General features: G+C 49.9%; 1 protein-coding gene across 2 annotated transcripts in view; it reads right to left on the bottom strand.

The window, feature by feature from the left end:
• PRIMPOL (primase and DNA directed polymerase) overlaps positions 1-12728 on the bottom strand; it is a 231857-nt gene that overhangs the window by 55360 nt on the left and 163769 nt on the right. The window lies entirely within an intron of this gene.

Here is a 12728-nt window from a genome sequence, read left to right as displayed (position 1 = left end):
CGCCTCCCAGTTGTCCACCCCCGGGATGAACACTGCTGATAGTGCGCTTACATGGCCTTCCGCCCAGCGCAGAATCCTGGTCGCCTCTGCCATGGCCACTCTACTCCTTGTGCCGCCTTGGCGGTTTACATGAGCCACTGCCGTGATATTGTCCGACTTAATCAGAACCGGGTTTGTTCTGAAGCCATTCTTCCGCCTGGCGTAGGGCGTTGTAAATGGCCCTTAACTCCAGGACATTGATGTGGAGACAAGTCTCTAGGCTTGACCAGAAACCTTGGAAATTTCTTCCCAGTGTGACAGCCCCCCAACCTCGGAGGCTCGCGTCCGTGGTCACCAGGATCCAGTCCTGAATGCCGAACCTGCGACCCTCTAGGAGGTGAGCACTGTGCAGCCACCACAGGAGAGATACCCTGGCCCTGGGAGACAGGGTGATCCGTTTCTGCATATGTAGATGGGACCCGGACCATTTGTCCAATAGGTCCCATTGGAAAGTCCTTGCATGGAACCTGCCGAAGGGGATGGCCTTGTATGAAGCCACCATCTTCCCCAGAACCTTTGTGCAATGATGCACCGAAACCTTTTTTGGCTTTAAAAGGTTCCTGACCAGGGCTATGAGCTCCTGAGCCTTCTCCACCGGAAGAAAAACTCTTTTTTGGTCTGTGTCTAGAATCAGGCCCAAAAAGGTCAGACGCGTTGCAGGTACTAGCTGGGATTTCGGTAAATTGAGAATCCATCCGTGCATCTGCAACGTCTTCACGGACAGAGACACGCTGTCCAGCAACTTCTCCCGAGATCTCGCCTTTATAAGGAGATTGTCCAAATACGGGATAATTGTGACTCCCTGCTTGCGCAGGAGCACCATCATTTCCGCCATTACCTTGGTGAAAATTCTCTGGGCCGTGGAAATACCAAACGGCAACGTCTGAAATTGGTAGTGACAATCCTGTACTGCAAATCTCAAACGCCTGGTGAGGAAGGAAAATCGGAACATGAAGGTACGCATCCTTTATGTCGGGGCCTCAACTATATACATGTACAGTGCCCAGCTGTACATGTATATACCTATTTGCCATCTAAGAGTTGTTATTATTGCTGCCCAGGGCGCCCCCCCTCTGCGCCCTGCACCCGTACAGTGACTGGAGTGTGTGAGGTGATGTGGAGCAATGACGCACAGCTGCAGTGCTGTGCCTTACCTCTGTGAAGCTGAAGGCTTCTGCCGCCTGAGACGTCTTCTTGCTTCTGTTCTTCTGGCTCTGTGAGGAGAACGGCGGCGTGGCCCCGGGGGTGGACGCCCAGGACGAACCTGTGTTTACCCCCTCTGAAGCTAATGGTGTCCAGTAGCCGAGGGAGCAGATCCTATCAGTTAAGTAGGTCTGCCCCTCTCTCCTCAGTCCCTCGATGCAGGGAGCCTGTTGCCAGCAGTGCTCCCTGTGAAAAAGTAAAAATCCAAACAAAAATGCTTTCTGTAGCAAAGAACTCCAGAGAGCTCCCTGCAGTGCGCCCTTCATCCTCTGGGCACAGTGTAAAACGGAGGTCTGGAGGAGGGACATAGAGGGAGGAGCCAGTGCACACCCAGAATCCAAAGCTTTCTTAAAGTGCCCTATCTCCTGCGGAGCCCGTCTATTCCCCATGGTCCTTACGGAGTCCCCAGCATCCTCTAGGACGTTAGAGAAAAAGAAAAAAGAAAATGCTGACATGCCATTTTTCATGGAGATACATAAAATAAGAATTTACTTACCGATAATTCTATTTCTCGGAGTCCGTAGTGGATGCTGGGGTTCCTGAATGGACCATGGGGAATAGCGGCTCCGCAGGAGACAGGGCACAAAAAGTAAAGCTTTAGGATCAGGTGGTGTGCACTGGCTCCTCCCCCTATGACCCTCCTCCAAGCCTAAGTTAGGTACTGTGCCCGGACGAGCGTACACAATAAGGAAGGATTTATGAATCCCGGGTAAGACTCATACCAGCCACACCAATCACACTGTACAACCTGTGATCTGAACCCAGTTAACAGTATGATAACAGCGGAGCCTCTGAAAAGATGGCTCACAACAATAATAACCCGATTTTTGTAACTATGTACAAGTAATGCAGATAATCCGCACTTGGGATGGGCGCCCAGCATCCACTACGGACTCCGAGAAATAGAATTATCGGTAAGTAAATTCTTATTTTCTCTATCGTCCTAGTGGATGCTGGGGTTCCTGAAAGGACCATGGGGATTATACCAAAGCTCCCAAACGGGCGGGAGAGTGCGGATGACTCTGCAGCACCGAATGAGAGAACTCCAGGTCCTCCTTAGCCAGGGTATCAAATTTGTAGGATTTTACAAACGTGTTTGCCCCTGACTAAATAGCCGCTCGGCAAAGTTGTAAAGCCGAGACCCCTCGGGCAGCCGCCCAAGATGAGCCCACCTTCCTTGTGGAATGGGCATTTACATATTTTGGCTGTGGCAGGCCTGCCACAGAATGTGCAAGCTGAATTGTATTACACATTCAACTAGCAAAAGTCTGCTTAAAAGCAAGAGCACCCAGTTTGTTGGGTGCATACAGGATAACAGCAAGTCAGTTTTCCTGACTCCAGCCGTCCTGGAACCTATATTTTCAGGGCCCTGACCACATCTAGCAACTTGGAGTCCTCCAAGTCCCTAGTAGGCGCAAGACACCACAATAAGCTGGTTCAGGTGAAACACTGACACCACCTTAGGGAGAGAACTGGGGACGAGTCCGCAGCTCTGCCCTGTCCGAATGGACAAACAGATATGGGCTTTTTTGAGAAAAAAACCACCAATTTGACACTCGCCTGGTCCAGGCCAGGTCCAAGAGCATGTTCACTTTTCATGTGAGATGCTTCAAATCCACAGATTTGACTGGTTTTAAACCAATGTGTTTTGAGGAATCCCAGAACTACGTTGAGATCCCACAGTGCCACTGGAGGCACAAAAGGGGGTTGTATATGCAATACTCCCTTGACAAACTTCTGGACTTCAGGAACTGAAGCCAATTCTTTCTGGAAGAAAAATCGACAGGGCCGAAATTTGAACCTTAAAGGACCCCAATTTGAGGCCCATAGACACTCCTGTTTGCAAGAAATGCAGGAATCGACCGAGTTGAAATTTCTTCGTGGGGCCTTCCTGGCCTCACACCACGCAACATATTTTCGCCACATGTGGTGATAATGTTGTGCGGTCACCTCCTTTCTGGCTTTGACCAGGGTAGGAATGACCTCTTCCTGAATGCCTTTTCCCTTAGGATCCGGCGTTCCACCGCCATGCCGTCAAACGCAGCTGCGGTAAGTCTTGGAACAGACATGGTACTTGCTGAAACAAGTCCCTTCTTAGCGGCAGAGGCCATAAGTCCTCTGTGAGCATCTCTTGAAGTTCCGGGTACCAAGTCCTTCTTGGCCAATCCGGAGCCATGAGTATAGTTCTTACTCCTCTACGTCTTATAATTCTCAGTACCTTAGGTATGAAAAGCAGAGGATGGAACACATACACCGACTGGTACACCCACGGTGTTACCAGAACGTCCACAGCTATTGCCTGAGGGTCTCTTGACCTGGCGCAATACCTGTCCCGTTTTTTGTTCAGACGGGACGCCATCATGTCCACCTTTGGTAATTCCCAACGGTTTACAATTATGTGGAAAACTTCCCCATGAAGTTCCCACTCTGCCGGGTGGAGGTCGTGCCTACTGAGGAAGTCTGCTTCCCAGTTTCCATTCCCGGAATGAAACACTGCTGACAGTGCTATCACATGATTTTCCGCCCAGCGAAAAGTCCTTGCAGTTTTTGCCACTGCCCTCCTGCTTCTTGTGCCGCCCTGTCTATTTACGTGGGCGACTGCCGTGATGTTTTATCCCACTGGATCAATACCGGCTGACCTTGAAGCAGAGGTCTTGCTAAGCTTAGAGCATTATAAATTTACCCTTAGCTATATTTATGTGGAGAAAAATCTCCAGACTTGATCACACTCCCTGGAAATTTTTTCCTTGTGTGACTGCTCCCCAGCCTCTCGGGCTGGCCTCCGTGGTCACCAACATCCAAAACTGAATGCCGAATCTGCGGCCCTCTAGAAGATGAGCACTCTGTAACCACCACAGGAGAGACACCCTTGTCCTTGGATATAGGGTTATCCGCTGATGCATCTGAAGATGCGATCCGGACCATTTGTCCAGCAGATCCCACTGAAAAGTTCTTGCATGAAATCTGCCGACTGGAATTGCTTCGAAGGAAGTCACCATTTTTTTACCATGGCCCTTGTGCAATGATGCACTGATTTTAGGAGGTTCCTGACTAGCTCGGATAACTCCCTGGCTTTCTCTTCCGGGAGAAACACCTTTTTCTGGACTGTGTCCAGAATCATCCCTAAGCACAGGAGACTTGTTGTCGGGATCAGCTGCGATTTTGGAATATTTAGAATCCACCCCTGCTGTTGTAACAGTATCCGAGATAGTGCTACTCCGACCTCCAACTGTTCCCTGGACTTTGCCCTTATCAGGAGATCGTCCAAGTAAGGGATAATTAAGACGCCTTTTCTTCGAAGAAGAACCATCATTTCGGCCATTACCTTGGTAAAGACCCGGGGTGCCGTAGACAATCCAAACGGCAGCGTCTGAAACTGATAGTGACAGTTCTGTACCACGAACCTGAGGTACCCTTAGTGATAAGGGCAAATTTGGGACATGGAGGTAAGCATCCCTGATGTCTCGGGACACCAGATAGTCCCCTTCTTCCCGGTTCGTTATCACTGCTCTGAGTGACTCCATCTTGATTTGAACCTTTGTAAGTGTTCAAATTTTTTTAGATTTAGAATAGGTCTCACCTAGCCTTCTGGCTTCAGTACCACAATATAGTGTGGAATAATACCCCCTTTTCTTGTTGTAGGAGGGGTAATTTAATTATCACCTGCTGGGAATACAGCTCGTGAATTTTTTCCCATACTGCCTCCTTGTCGGAGGGAGACCTTGGTAAAGCAGACTTCAGGAGCCTGCGCAGGGGAAACGTCTCGACATTCCAAACTGTACCCCTGGGATACTACTTGTAGGATCCAGGGGTCCTGTACGGTCTCAGCGTCATGCTGAGAGCTTGTCAGAAGCGGTGGAACGCTTCTGTTCCTGGGAATGGGCTGCCTGCTGCAGTCTTCTTCCCTTTCCTCTATCCCTGGGCAGATATGACTCTTATAGGGACGAAAGGACTGAAGCTGAAAAGACGGTGTCTTTTTCTGCAGAGATGTGACTTAGGGTAAAAACGGTGGATTTTCCAGCAGTTGCCGTGGCCACCAGGTCCGATGGACCGACCCCAAATAACTCCTCTTCCTTTATACGGCAATACACCTTTGTGCCGTTTGGAATCTGCATCACCTGACCACTGTCGTGTCCATAAACATCTTCTGGCAGATATGGACATCGCACTTACTCTTGATGCCAGAGTGCAAATATCCCTCTGTGCATCTCGCATATATAGAAATACATCCTTTAAATGCTCTATAGTCAATAAAATACTGTCCCTGTCAAGGGTATCAATATTTTTAGTCAGGGAATCCGACCAAGCCACCCCAGCTCTGCACATCCAGGCTGAGGAGATCGCTGGTCGCAGTATAACACCAGTATGTGTGTATATACTTTTTATGATATTTTTCCAGCCTCCTGTCAGCTGGCTCCTTGAGGACGGCCCTATCTATAGACGGTACCGCCACTTGTTCTGATAAGCGTGTGAGCGCCTTATCCACCCTAAGGGGTGTTTCCCAACGCGCCCTAACTTCTGGCGGGAAAGGGTATACCGCCCATATTTTCTATCGGGGGGAACCCACGCATCATCACACACTTCATTTAATTTATCTGATTCAGGAAAAACTACGGTAGTTTTTTCACATCCCACATAATACCCTCTTTTGTGGTACTTGTAGTATCAGAAATATGTAACACCTCCTTCATTGCCCTTAACGTGTGGCCCTAATAAGGAATACGTTTGTTTATTCACCGTCGACACTGGATTCAGTGTCCCTGTCTGTGTCTGTGTCGACCGACTAAAGTAAACGGGCGTTTTAAAACCCCTGACGGTGTTTTTGAGACGTCTGGACCGGTACTAATTGTTTGTCGGCCGTCTCATGTCGTCAACCGACCTTGGCGCGTGTTGACATTATCACATAATTCCCTAAATAAGCCATCCATTCCGGTGTCGACTCCCTAGAGAGTGACATCACCATTACAGGCAATTGCTCCGCCTCCTCACCAACATCGTCCTCATACATGTCGACACACACGTACCGACACACAGCACACACACAGGGAATGCTCTGATAGAGGACAGGACCTACTAGCCCTTTGGAGAGACAGAGGGAGAGTTTGCCAGCACACACCAAAAACGCTATAATTATATAGGGACAACCTTATATAAGTGTTTTCCCTTATAGCATCTTTTTTATATATTTCTAACGCCAAATTAGTGCCCCCCCTCTCTGTTTTAACCCTGTTTCTGTAGTGCAGTGCAGGGGAGAGCCTGGGAGCCTTCCCTCCAGCCTTTCTGTGAGGGAAAATGGCGCTGTGTGCTGAGGAGATAGGCCCCGCCCCTTTTTTGGCGGCCTCGTCTCCCGCTCTTAACGGATTCTGGCAGGGGTTAAATATCTCCATATAGCCCCCGGAGGCTATATGTGAGGTATTTTTAGCCAAAAAAGGTTTTCATTTGCCTCCCAGGGCGCCCCCCTCCCAGCGCCCTGCACCCTCAGTGACTGCCGTGTGAAGTGTGCTGAGAGGAAAATGGCGCACAGCTGCAGTGCTGTGCGCTACCTTAAGAAGACTGAGGAGTCTTCTGCCGCCGATTCTGGACCTCTTCTCGTTTCAGCATCTGCAAGGGGGCCGGCGGCGAGGCTCCGGTGACCATCCAGGCTGTACCTGTGATCGTCCCTCTGGAGCTAATGTCCAGTAGCCAAGAAGCCAATCCATCCTGCACGCAGGTGAGTTCACTTCTTCTCCCCTAAGTCCCTCGTTGCAGTGATCCTGTTGCCAGCAGGACTCACTGTAAAATAAAAAACCTAAGCTAAACTTTTCTAAGCAGCTCTTTAGGAGAGCCACCTAGATTGCACCCTTCTCGGCCGGGCACAAAAATCTAACTGAGGCTTGGAGGAGGGTCATAGGGGGAGGAGCCAGTGCACACCACCTGATCCTAAAGCTTTACTTTTTGTGCCCTGTCTCCTGCGGAGCCGCTATTCCCCATGGTCCTTTCAGGAACCCCAGCATCCACTAGGACGATAGAGAAAAGTGTATATAACAATCATTCTTATTTGCAAACTGATCAGCTTTTAATTTGCTTGTGCTTAGAATATAAGGAAGGATTGCACTGCAGAGGGGTGGCCATCACTACATAAGCTGGCTACAGACAGGCCTCAGGGCACAGTCCTACATGCAGATAAAAAGAAAAAAAAATAAGATTTTACTCACCGGTAAATATATTTCTCGTAGTCCGTAGTGGATGCTGGGACTCCGTAAGGACCATGGGGATTAGCGGCTCCGCAGGAGACTGGGCACAACTAAAGAAAGCTTTAGGACTACCTGGTGTGCACTGGCTCCTCCCACTAAGACCCTCCTCCAGACATCAGTTAGGATACTGTGCCCGGAAGAGCTGTCACAAATAGGAAGGATTTTGAATCCCGGGTAAGACTCATACCAGCCACACCAATCACACCGTATAACTCGTGATACTATACCCAGTTAACAGTATGAAATATAACTGAGCCTCTCAACAGATGGCTCAACAATAACCCTTTAGTTAGGCAATAACTATAAACAAGTATTGCAGACAATCCGCACTTGGGATGGGCGCCCAGCATCCACTACGGACTACGAGAAATAGATTTACCGGTGAGTAAAATCTTATTTTCTCTGACGTCCTAAGTGGATGCTGGGACTCCGTAAGGACCATGGGGATTATACCAAAGCTCCCAAACGGGCGGGAGAGTGCGGATGACTCTGCAGCACCGAATGAGCAAACTCTAGGTCCTCCTCAGCCAGGGTATCAAACTTATAGACTGTTGCAAAAATGTTTGAACCCAACCAAGTAACAGCTCGGCAAAGTTGTAAAGCCGAGACCCCTCGGGCAGCCGCCCAAGAAGAGCCCACTATCCACGTGGAATGGGCTTTTACAGATTTAGGGTGCGGCAGTCCAGCCGCAGCATGTGCAAGTTGAATCGTGCTACAGATCCAGCGAGCAATAGTCTGCTTAGTAGCAGAAGCACCCAGCTTGTTGGGTGCATACAGGATAAATAGCGAGTCAGTTTTCCTGACTCCAGCCGTCCTGGAAACATATACTTTTCAGGGCCCTGACTACGTCCAGTAACTTGGAATCCTCCAAGTCCCAAGTAGCCGCAGGCACCACAATAGGTTGGTTCACATGAAAAACTGATACCACCTTAGGAAGGAATTGGGAACGAGTCCTCAATTCCGCCTTATCCATATAAAATACAGATAAGGGCTTTTGTATGACAAAGCCGCCAATTCTGATACACGCCTGGCCGACGCCACGGCCCACAGCATGACCACTTTCCACGTGAGGTATTGTAGCTCCACGGATTTAAGTGGCTCAACCCAATGCGACTTCAGGAAATCCAACACCACGTTGAGATCCCACGGTGCCACTTGAGGCATAAACGGGGACGGACTATGCAGCACTCCCTTAACAAAAGTCCGAACTTCAGGCAGTGAAGCCAGTTCTATTTTGGAAGAAAATCGATAGAGCCGAAATCTGGACCTTCATGGAACCCAATTTTAGGCCCATAGTCACCTCTGACTGTAGGAAGTGCAGAAATCGACCTAGCTGAAATTTCTCCTTTGGGGCCTTCCTGGCCTCACAGCACGCAACATATTTCCACCATATGCGGTGATAATGGTTTGCGTTCACTTCTTTCCTAGCTTTAAATAGCGTAGGGATAACTTCCTCCGGAATGCCCTTTTCCTTCAGGATCCGGCGTTCAACCGCCATGCCGTCAAACGAAGCCGCGGTACGTCTTGGAACAGACAGGCCCCCTGCTGCAGCAGGTCCTGTCTGAGCGGCAGAGGCCATGGGTCCTCTGAGATCATTTCTTGGAGTTCTGGTTACCAAGCTCTTCTTGGCCAACCCGGAACAATGAGTATAGTTCTTACTCCTCTCCTTCTTATTATTCTCATTACCCTGGGTAAGAGAGGCAGAGAAGGGAACACATACACCGACTGGTACACCCACGGTGTTACCAGAGCGTCCACAGCTATCGCCTGAGGGTCCCTTGACCTGGCGCAATATCTTTGTAGCTTTTTGTTGAGGCGGGACGCCATCATGTCCACCTGTGGCCTTTCCCAACGGTGTACAATCATTTGGAAAACTTCTGGATGAAGTCCCCACTCTCCCGGGTGGAGGTCGTGTCTTCTGAGAAAGTCTGCTTCTCAGTTGTCCACTCCGGGAATGAACACTGCTGACAGTGCTAACACATGATTTTCCGCCCATCGGAGAATCCTTGTGGCTTCTGCCATCGCCATCCTGCTTCTTGTGCCGCCCTGTCGGTTTACATGAGCGACCGCCGTGATGTTGTCTGACTGAATCAGCACCGGCCGGTGTTGAAGCAGGGGTGTAGCCTTTATGTGTAGGGAAGTCTCCTGACTTTTCCATAGCCTTGGAAGTTTCTTCCCTGTGTGACTGCCCCCCAGCCTCGAAGGCTGGCATCCATGGTCACCAGGACCCAGTCCTGTATGCCGAATCTGCGGGCCACTAGAAGATGAGCACTCTGCAGCCACCACAACAGCGACACCCTGGCCCTTGGAGACAGGGTTATCCGCCGATGCATCTGAAGATGCGACCCGGACCACTTGTCCAACAGATCCCACTGGAAAATCCTTGCATGGGACCTGGCGAATGGAATTTCTTCGTAAGAAGCTACCATCCTTCCCAGGGCTCGCGTGCATTGATGCACCGACACCTGTATACGTATTAGGAGGTCTCTGTCTAGAGACGACAACTCCTTGGACTTCTCCTCCGGGAGAAAACCTTTTTATCCTGTTCTGTGTCCAGAACCATACCCAGGACCAGTAGACGCGTCGTAGGCACCAGCTGCGACTTTGGAATATTCAAAATCCAGCCGTGCTGTTGTAGCACTTCCCGAGATAGTGCTACTCCGCCGAACAACTGCTCCCTGGACCTCGCCTTTATAAGGAGATCGTCCAAGTATGGGATAATTATTTCGGCCATTACCTTGGTAAATACCTCGGTGCCGGGGACAGACCAACGGCAACGTCTGGAATTGGTAATGAGAATCCTATACCACAATTTTGAGGTACTCCTGGTGAAGAGGGTAAATAGGGACATGCAGGTAAGCATCCTTGATGTCCAGTGATACCATGAAATTCTCCAGGCTTGCAATAATCGCCCTGAGCGATTCCATTTTGAACTTGAACCTTCGTATATAAGTGTTCAAGGCTTTCAATTTTAGAATGGGTCTCACCGAACCGTCTGGTTTCGGTACCACAACATTTTGGAATAGTAACCCCGGCCTTGTTGAAGGAGGGGTACCTTGATTTCACCTGCTGGAAGTACAGCTTGTGCATTGCCGCCAGTACTACCTTTCTCCGAGGGCAGCAGGCAAGGCTGATGTGAGGTAACGGCGAGGGGGAGTCGCCTCGAACTCCAGCCTGTATCCCTGTGATACTATTTGCAGAACCTAGGGATCCACCTGTGGGCAAGCCCACTGGTCCCTGAAGTTCCCGAGACGCGCCCCTACCGCACCTGTCTCCACCTGTGGAGCCCCAACGTCATGCGGTGGACTCCGAGGAAGCGGGGGAAGATTTTTGATCCTGGGAACTGGCTGCTGGTGCAGCTTTTTCCTTCTTCCCTTGTCTCTGTGCAGAAAGGAAGCGCCTTTGACCCGCTTGCTTTTCTGAAGCCGAAAGGACTGTACCTGAAAATACAGTGCTTTCTTAGGCTGTGAGGAAACCTGAGGTAAAAAAAAATGTTTTCCCCCCAGCTGTTGCTGTGGATACGAGGTCCCAGAGACCATCCCCAAACAATTCCTCACCCTTATAAGGCAGAATCTCCATGTGCCTTTTATAGGCAGCATCACCTGTCCACTGCCGGGTTTCTAATACCCTCCTGGCAGAATGGACATTGCATTAATTCTGGATGCCAGCCGGCAAATATCCCTCTGTGCATCCTTTATATCTAAGACGACGTCTTTAATATGCTCTATGTTAGCAAACTATTATCCCTGTCTTAGAGTATTAATATTATCTGACTGGGTATCAGACCACGCTGCAGCAGCACTATTTATGCTGAGGCAATTGCAGGTCTCAGTATATAACCTGAGTGTGTATATACAGACTTCAGGATAGCCTTCTGCTTTTGATCAGCAGGCTCCTTCAAGGTGGCCGTATCCTAAGACGGCAGTGCCACCTTTTTTGACAAACGTGTGAGCGCCTTATCCACCCCTAAGGGATATCTCCCAACGTGACCTATCCTCTGGCGGGAAAGGGTACGCCATCAGTAACTTTTTAGAAATTACCAGTTTCTTATCGGGGGAACCCACGCTACTTTACATACTTCATTCATTCATCTGATGGGGGAACAAAACACTGGCTGCTTTTTCTCCCCAAAAATAAAACCCCTTTTATGTGGTACTTGGATTCATGTCAGAAATGCGTAACACATTTTTCATTGCCGAGATCATGTAACGGATGTTCCTAGTGGATTGTGTATATGTCTCAACCTCGTCGACACTGGAGTCAGACTCCGTGTCGACATCTGTGTCTGCCATCTGAGGTAACGGGCGCTTTTTTGAGCCCCTGATGGCCTTTGAGACGCCTGGGCAGGCGCGGGCTGAGAAGCCGGCTGTCCCACAGCTGTTTTACGTCATCCAGCCTTCTATGTAAGGAGTTGACATTTTCGGTTAATACCTTCCACCTATCCATCCACTCTGGTGTCGGCCCCACAGGGGGCGACATCCCATTTATCGGCCTCTGCTCCACCTCCACGTAACCTTCCTCATCCCACATGTCGACACAGCCGTACCGACACACAGCACACACACAGGGAATGCTCTGACTGAGGACAGGACCCCACAAAGTCCTTTGGGGAGACAGAGAGAGTATGCCAGCACACACCAGAGCGCTATATAATGCAGGGATTAACACTATAACTGAGTGATTTTTCCCCCAATAGCTGCTTGTATAAACAATATTGCGCCTAAATTTAGTGCCCCCCCTCTCTTTTTAACCCTTTGTGCCTGAAAACTACAGGGGAGAGCCTGGGGAGCTGTCTTCCAGCTGCACTGTGAAGAGAAAATGGCGCCAGTGTGCTGAGGGAGATAGCTCCGCCCCTTTTTCGGATGACTTTTCTCCCGCTTTTTTATGGATTCTGGCAGGGGTATTTATCACATATATAGCCTTTGGGGCTATATATTGTGATGATTTTGCCAGGCAAGGTGTTTATATTGCTGCTCAGGGCACCCCCCCCCCAGCGCCCTGCACCCATCAGTGACCGGAGTGTGAGGTGTGCATGAGGAGCAATGGCGCACAGCTGCAGTGCTGTGCGCTACCTTGGTGAAGACTGAAGTCTTCTGCCGCCGATTTTCCGGAACACTTCTTGCTTCTGGCTCTGTAAGGGGGCCGGCGGCGCGGCTCCAGGACCGAACATCAATGGCCGGTTCCATGCGGTCGATCCCTCTGGAGCTAATGGTGTCCAGTAGCCTAAGAAGTCCAAGCTACCACCAGTTAGGT

Source organism: Pseudophryne corroboree, chromosome 1 (assembly GCF_028390025.1).
Source record: "Pseudophryne corroboree isolate aPseCor3 chromosome 1, aPseCor3.hap2, whole genome shotgun sequence".
Lineage (NCBI taxonomy): Eukaryota > Metazoa > Chordata > Amphibia > Anura > Myobatrachidae > Pseudophryne > Pseudophryne corroboree.
The sequence above is the reverse complement of the archived record's forward strand: the minus strand, read 5'-3'. Positions and strand labels throughout refer to the sequence as shown.